The sequence below is a fragment of the Solanum tuberosum genome, unplaced genomic scaffold, assembly GCF_000226075.1.
Source record: "Solanum tuberosum cultivar DM 1-3 516 R44 unplaced genomic scaffold, SolTub_3.0 scf00056, whole genome shotgun sequence".
In the NCBI taxonomy this organism is placed as follows: domain Eukaryota; kingdom Viridiplantae; phylum Streptophyta; class Magnoliopsida; order Solanales; family Solanaceae; genus Solanum; species Solanum tuberosum.
Window position 1 is genome coordinate 63408 of NW_006238986.1, and position 7925 is coordinate 71332.

The window sequence follows — 7925 nt, forward strand, 5'->3', positions numbered from 1 at the left end:
TTTCTAGATGTTTAGAAGTAGTTTAGAGTGATTAGAATCAGTAGGGAGTAAAAGTATACTTTAGAAGAACTTAAACGGAGCAAACAACAGAAAAAGGGTGGGGCAGGCGACCCTGGCGCATTGCTGGCGCGGGGTGCCAACCCCTAAACTTCAGAGAATACTTTCTGGCGCATCTGGGGCGCGTCGCGCCACCCCTACCCCAGAATTATTCCGACGAATTTTTTATCTCATTTTCTGATCCTAAAACACTTTTAATTGATTGGTTTTCTTCCACAATCACTTAGTTTCGAATACCCAACATTAGTATACGATAATCCACTCAAAACTACACTCAAAACACTGAATCTTATCTCAAGAACTCATCAACAACCCCATAAATCAAGATTTACGAATGAACTTCAAGAACACTTATTAAGAACTCAATTTTTTTTATTTCAAGAATGAAATTGTACTGAATATTAAAATGATTGGCATGTGGGTGAACGAACCCAACACTATGAGAACTCACATACCTTTTAGGGATCGAACCCTTGGCGAAACGATCCTCGATTCACAAGAAAACTTGATGAACGCTTGACTTTTCTCCTTTCTCCTTTCTCCTTTTCCTTGAACTCTCCTCAAATCCCTAAGCATATATGGAATTTTGAAAACTGATCCCAATCAGATTTGACCCCAAAATAATACCAAAAATCGAATTAATCTGATTGGGTAAGGAAAATACCAAAATACCCATCACTAATTCAGATGATTTTCCTTATCTAGACAACCCGATTTCAAACGAGCATATCTCTCTCATACTAGCTCGAAAATTAGCAAACTCAGTGGCGTTGGAAAGATAATTCAAAGAGTTTTCATTTGATATCTTATGACACGCCTAACTCATCCTGTACTGAGAGTTATGGTTGTTTGAAGTTGACCCAAAACTCATACTTAACATAACTTGTTAAATTTCAGATTTTTCATTATTTCCAAAAATGGTTCTTTCTAATTCTAGCTCTTTCAAATAGCGGGGTGTTAAAATGGTAGACTAATAACTTACGTAGCTTATATTTTGATTCTTAAGCCTTATAATCTAAAGTGTTACTCTTGAAGAAGGGTTTTAACTTGAATTAATAGTGGAAGGGACCTTGTTGGGTAGACCAATCATGGAGATGGCATGAGGTTTAGGATTTGATTATAATACAGGTTTAATTAGGTCATCGTTTATTGTTATTGTATTTTATTATTGTTTTAGACCAAGAACAAGCCAAAATTCATAACAATGGGAAAGCTCAAGTTCTTTAGAGAATTCAAGCTTGTTTTGAGGTACGTGATGATTCATGTTTTTTATTTCTGCTACATGTGCTTTTTAATTGTGTCGTTAGCAATGCATGCATGATATATGATTAGAGAAATTAGAAATATATAATGTAAAATGAAAGACGTTGTCAATCGTATACAATGAATATGTTACATGAATATTGATATACCATGAGTTTACGATATTTTTGATACATTTCACTTAAGAGTTGTGTGTGTCTAGGGCCATTTTATGTTGAAAATAATGTTTTGTGTGTTATGTTTGTAGGAAATAGGCTTTGACGCGGTTGAGTGAGATGAGAGCTGAAAATCTGCAGAAGGAGCCACCCACGGAAGTGACCTACGGACCGTAGGTCCTTTGACGGTCCGTCGATGGGTGGCGTAGATGGAGCATCAGGGTAGTCTGACCAAGTGTGGAACCATAAAGCGACTAACGGACCGTAGGTTGACCTACAGGTCGTCTTTCACATCCGTCGTTGAAGAATTGGGAGTTGAAGTTCCAATACCTTATGAAAAAGTTCTAAGTGTTGACCAACGGAGGGGACCTATGGACCAAAGGTCGACCCACGGTCCGTAGGTCAAAGTTGTTGATCGAAGCCGCGTCCCAGAAAGTTTATTTCCTTATTTCGTTTTCTTTTCGTTTAGCACATGTTTTTCTATAAATAGGGTATGTAAACCTTGTTTTTAGGGGTTAGACATTATTGTTTACTTTTAGTTCTTGATAATTGCTTTGGGAATTAACTTGCAACTTTAGCAATTTGTTTTTCAGATTTCGGTTTATACGATTTTGGATTTGAAATTCAATTCGAGATTTCAGGTTTCTTCTACTCTAAACGTAAGTGCATGAATTCTCTATATCAAAACATGAATTGTGTTCTTTCAAGCATGAGTAGCTGAATCCACAACTAGGGTTGTGGGAACCATGATCAATTAACAAAGTATGAATAATAACTAAGTAATTCTTGAATAGTGTTCATGCATGTATTGTTAATTCTTTCGCTTAGAAGTCTTTTTAACGGTGCGCAACGTTAGAACTTGCCTCGTTGCTACTTGCCAAACCAAGGAGGTAGTTAATGAGAAAAGAATTAACAACAACGATTTAGTGTGATACTATCTAATAGTCTAATGTCAATTGGTGCGAGGGTGAATCTAAGGCATACATTGATGTGATGTCTAATCTGAGGTAAAGGTAAGGGTAGTAAAGTATACATACGTAGCCGGACCAAGGTGCGGGGTGAAATTCCCTATTTGGAGGACCAATCACTTAGGGATACCTATCTTACCAACTTTGCATGTAAAACACTAGGAAATGATTACTATTGTTAGAATTACAGCGTTAAAAGCTTATGGGGAACACATACACCCTAGTTTATCTGTCTCATTGATAACAACAAAGTTTGAATCTTAAACAACAATCAGTTATTTGCTTACACAAACCCCCCATTTAATTACTTGTTTTCGGAAAGAGTTTGACTAAACGGATATAATAGTGAGTTAAGTTTAAGTATGAACTATATTCCTCGTGGAATCGACCCCAACCTACAAGTTGGGTTCTTTATTTGACAACAATCGCTTATACTTCTTTAGGAAGGTGTAATTTGAGCGTATCAAATTTTGGTGCCGTTGCCGGGGAATAAGACTTTTGGATTTAAGTTTAACTACATTATTGAACTTTTAGTCAATTATTTCCTAATTTTACGTTTTCTTTTGTTTATGTTTTCTATAGGTTTCTACTCTAGTGTATGCCAAATACACGGAGTTGAGGTGAACCATTGACCCCATACGATCCAGAGTTGAGCAAAACTTTGAGAAAAATGAATAATCAAGGGGACCAAATCAATCCAATCAGAGAGAATCTTGGTGATGGAGGACAATTGCAGGCTCCTGGGGTTGTTAATGTGCAAGCTCAAGTTCATGGTGGAAATCTTATCGGAGATGCATTGAGGGTGCAGAATCCGCTAGAGCCAAGGTTGCGTGATAACTACAGGGTTGACTTCAATATAGTTGAATCAGAAGGGCCCATTGTTCTTCCTCCTCTACCTCCAGGGCATACATTTGTGGTGACTAGCAGTCTTATGCAGATGCTTACAGCGAGAGGGTTGTTTTCTGGGCTAGCTTCAAAAGATCCGCTTGGTCACATGGCTAAATTGAGAAGTCTCTGTAAGAGTTGTGTGGGGAGACCGGAGTTGGATATGGATGTCATAGGGTTGAGATTCTTACCTCTATCATTGACCGGTGATGCTGCGGTGTGGTTTGCTGAGCTTCCATATAGTTCAATCCATACATGGGACCAATTGCATTGAGTATTCATGGCAAAGTACTTCCCAGTGTCTAAGAAGCTTAACCATAAGGACAAGTTGAATAATTTCGTTGCACTACCTGGAGAGTCTGTGAGTAGTTCTTGGGATATATTCACTGCATTCATCAGAAGTGTTCCGAATCACCGCATAGATGACGAGTCATTGAAAAAGTATTTCTACAAAGGGAAGGATGACAACGGAAAGGTTGTGCTAGATACTATCACTGGAGGATCCTATGGTGAGTGCACTTTTGAGGAGATCGCTGAGAAATTGGAGAAGATTTCTCGGAATAATAAGGCATGGAGCACTAGAAAAGCCAATACTGGAAGAAACACTTCATTGTTCAAGCTGCACCAGATCAATCTAGTGATGACATTCGTGAGGAGATGGCTCAGATGAGGACAAAACTTGGGTTGTTATTGAAGCATGTGAGTGGAGGTGTAGAGAAGGTGAATGTGGTTAATTACCTAACTAAAACTCCACCACCACCAGTTGAGGAATGCTACTATGAGGAGGAAGCTTATTTGGTGAATGATCAGACGGGGGGTTTCCTAGCCAACGCCCAAGGTTCCAACTCGAATAATTGGCGCCAAGGTCAAGGAAACCAAGGTCGAAACTATGGTAACTACAATCGAGATGGTAACTATGTCCGGGATGAGAACTACAATCACGACAACAACTACAACCGGAACAACTATGGCAACATAAACGACAGAGTTGGGCCTTATGTTCCACCTGCAAATTGGGAATCTGGCAATAGAGAAGATAGGGGTAGTATGTCATGGATTGAGGATATGATGCAGAAGATAATGAAGAGGTTTGATACGACTGATGAGAATGTGAAAGATATGCGGAATGACTTGTTTGGAATCGGTCAAAAAATTGATGCCCATGTAGTGTCGATAAAACAACTTGAGCAACAGTTTAATCAGTTGTAAACTACTATGAACCCACATCAGCCTAACACACTTCCTAGCAACACCATTCAGAATCTGAAGAATGATGGGCATTGTATGGCAATCACAACTCGAGGAGGTAAACAAACCATTGATCCCCTTATGTCGTCTGAGGTTGAAAATGTGGTAGAAAGATATGAAGATAAGATTGTGGTTACAGGAGAGTCCAAGAATGCTACAAAGAAAGAAGCGGAGATAACCCAAAAAGTTGTTCCCATGCCTAGACTGCCACCTCCATTCCCATAGAGGTTGGTAAAGAAGACTAAAGAAGGAAAATACCACAGGTTCATTACTATGTTGAAATTGCTTTCCATCAATGTTCCGTTGATAGAGGCTTTGGAGAAAATGCCTAGGTATGCAAAGTTTATGAAGGATTTGGTGACCAAAAAGAAGGACGTTAGCTTTGAGAATGATAAGAGGTTGCAACATTGCAGTGTCATTGCTACTAGGTCACTTGTATAGAAGAAAGAGGATCTTGGTGCTTTCACTATTCCCTGTACCATTGAGTTATTGCCATTTGTGAAGGCGTTGTGTGATTTAGGTGTTAGCATTAATCTGATGCCATTATCTATCTACAAGAAGTTGGGTTTAGGGGCTCCAAAACCAACTGCGATGCGACTACCCATGGTCAATAGAACTATGAAGAAGCCCATTGGTGTTCTCCAAGATGTCCTCGTGAAAGTGGAGTTGTTCATTTTTTCGGTGGACTTTGTGATACTTGATTTTGAGGTTCCCATTATCCTAGGGAGACCATTCCTTGCTACTGGGCGCGCCTTGGTCGATATGAAGAGAGGGAAGATGAAGTTTTGATTAAAAAATGAAAAGGTAACTTTCAATATCTGCAGGTCTATGAAGCAGGAAAGCGATCTCAAGTCAGTATCAGTGGTGAATCATATTGTGGAGCGAGGTTCTGATGTGTCTATTGAAGAGAGGTTGGGTGTTGATGCACTGGCAGCGATAATGATGAATTTTGAGGGTGATGGTATTGAAGACTATGATGAATTAGTTGTCACACTTGATAGGTTTGAATTCCGTTCCAAACCAAAGAAATTGGAGTTAGATATGAAGAGTCGCGACTCTCCATCCGCAAAATCGTCTGTGGAAGAAGCTCCAAAATTAGAGCTTAAGGCTCTACCAGCACATTTGAGGTATGTATTCTTGGGGAGAGATGGTACTTTACCGGTCATCATTGCGGCCGATTTGAGTGCGGTACAAGTTGAGGCATTGGTTTCTATGTTGAAAAGGTTCAAGCGGGCTATCAAATGGACTATTGCAAACATCATTGGGATTCCTCCTGGCATTTGTTCTCATAAAATCCAACTCATGCCGGACCACAAGCCTAGTATCGAACACCAAAGGAGACTAAATCCACATATGCAAGAGGTAGTGAAAAATGAAATCATCAAGTGGTTGGATGCTGGAGTCAAATACCCCATCGCAGATAGTAGTTGGGTCTGTTATGTTTAGTGTGTACCCAAGAAAGGTGGGATTACTGTGGTTCCTTATGCGAAAAATGAGCTTGTTTCGATGTGGCCAGTGACTGGATGGAGAGTATGCATGGACTACCAGAAATTGAATGTTTGGACAGAAAATGATCACTTCCATATGCCGTTCATGGATCAGATGTTGGACCGTCTTGTTGGTAAGGGTTGGTATTGCTTTCTTGATGGTTATTCGGGCTACAAGAAGATCTCCATTGCTCCGGAAGACCAAGAGAAGACCACCTTCACTTGCCCTTATGGGACTTTCGCCTTCAAACGAATGCCATTTGGGTTGTGTAATGCTCCAGCAACTTTCCAGCATTGCATGATGTCGATATTTTCAAATATGGTAGAGGACACTATTGAGGTATTTATGGATGATTTCTCTATGGTAGGTGACTCGTTCGATGGTTGCCTGATGCATTTGGCCGAGGTACTGAAACGGTGTGAAGAGTTCAATCTTGTGCTCAATTGGAAAAAAATGCCACTTCATGGTGAAATAGGGGATCATACTGGGTCATCGGATTTCTAATAAGGGTATTGAGGTTGATAGAGCTAAAGTCGAGTAATAGAAAAGTTTCCACCACTTATCTCGGTTAAAGGTGTTAGAAGTTTTCTTGGGCATGCAGGTTTTTATAGGAGGTTTATCAAGGATTTCTCCAAAATTGCACACCCATTGTGCAAATTTCTTGAAAAGGGGTGTAATTTTGATTTTTGATGATGTTTGTCTGAGAGCATTTTGGAGAGTTGAAAGCAAAGCTAGTTTCCGCACCTATCATTATTTCACCGGATTAGGGGCAACCATTTGAAGTGATATGTGATGCGAATGGAGTGACGCTTGGTGTGGTATTAGGACAGAGGAGAGAGAAGATTCTTCATCCGATTTATTATGCTAGAAAAGCTCTGAATGTGGCTCAAAAGAACTCTACAGTGACTGAGCAATAGCTCCTTGCTGTGGTTTTTGCATTCGAGAAATTTCGATCCTACTTGCTTGGTACTAAGGTCATAGTGCATACTGACCATTCTGCATTGAAGTATGTGATGGCTAAAAAGGATGAAAAACCGAGGTTGATTAGATGGGTATTATTGCTGCAAGAGTTCGATTTTAAGGTGAAAGATAGAAAAGGAACAGAAAATCAAGTTGCCGATCATTTTTCCAGATTAGAGGAGGAAGCTATGCTCAAGCTTGAAGATGGGGATGGAATTAATGATGCCTTTCCAGACGAACAGGTATTGGCCGCATCTGTTGATCTTATTCCTTGGTTCACAGACTTTGCTAACTACTTGGCAACTGATCTGGTTCCATCAGATTTGTCATTTCACCAAAGGAAATTTTTTATGCATGATGTGAAGAAGTTCTTTTGGGATGAGCCTTACTTGTTCCGTATTTGTGCTGATGGGATTATTCGACGTTGTGTGCCCGAGGTTGAGATGATGAGTATACTAGAGGTGTGTCATTCATCGCCTATCAGTGGGTATCATAGTGGTATTCAAACTACTCATAAAATCTTGCAGTGTGGGTATTACTGGCATACAATCCACCAAGATGCTCATGATTTCGCCAAGTCTTGTGATTTTTACCATAGGAAAAAGGAGGAATTTCAAAGAGGCAAGAGCTACCTATGAATCCAATATTGGTGATTGAGTTGTTTGATGTATGGGGCCTTGACTTTATGGGTCCATTTGTGAGTTCACATGGGATGAAGTATATTCTTGTTGCGGTTGATTATGTGTCGAAATGGGTGGAAACAATTGCGCTTTCAAACAATAAAGGGAAAAGTGTCACCGCATTCTTGAAAAAGAGTATCTTCTCAAGATTTGGTACACCTAGGGCGATTATCAGCGATGGAGGTTCCCACTTTTGCAATAAGTTGTTCAAGGCGTTGCTA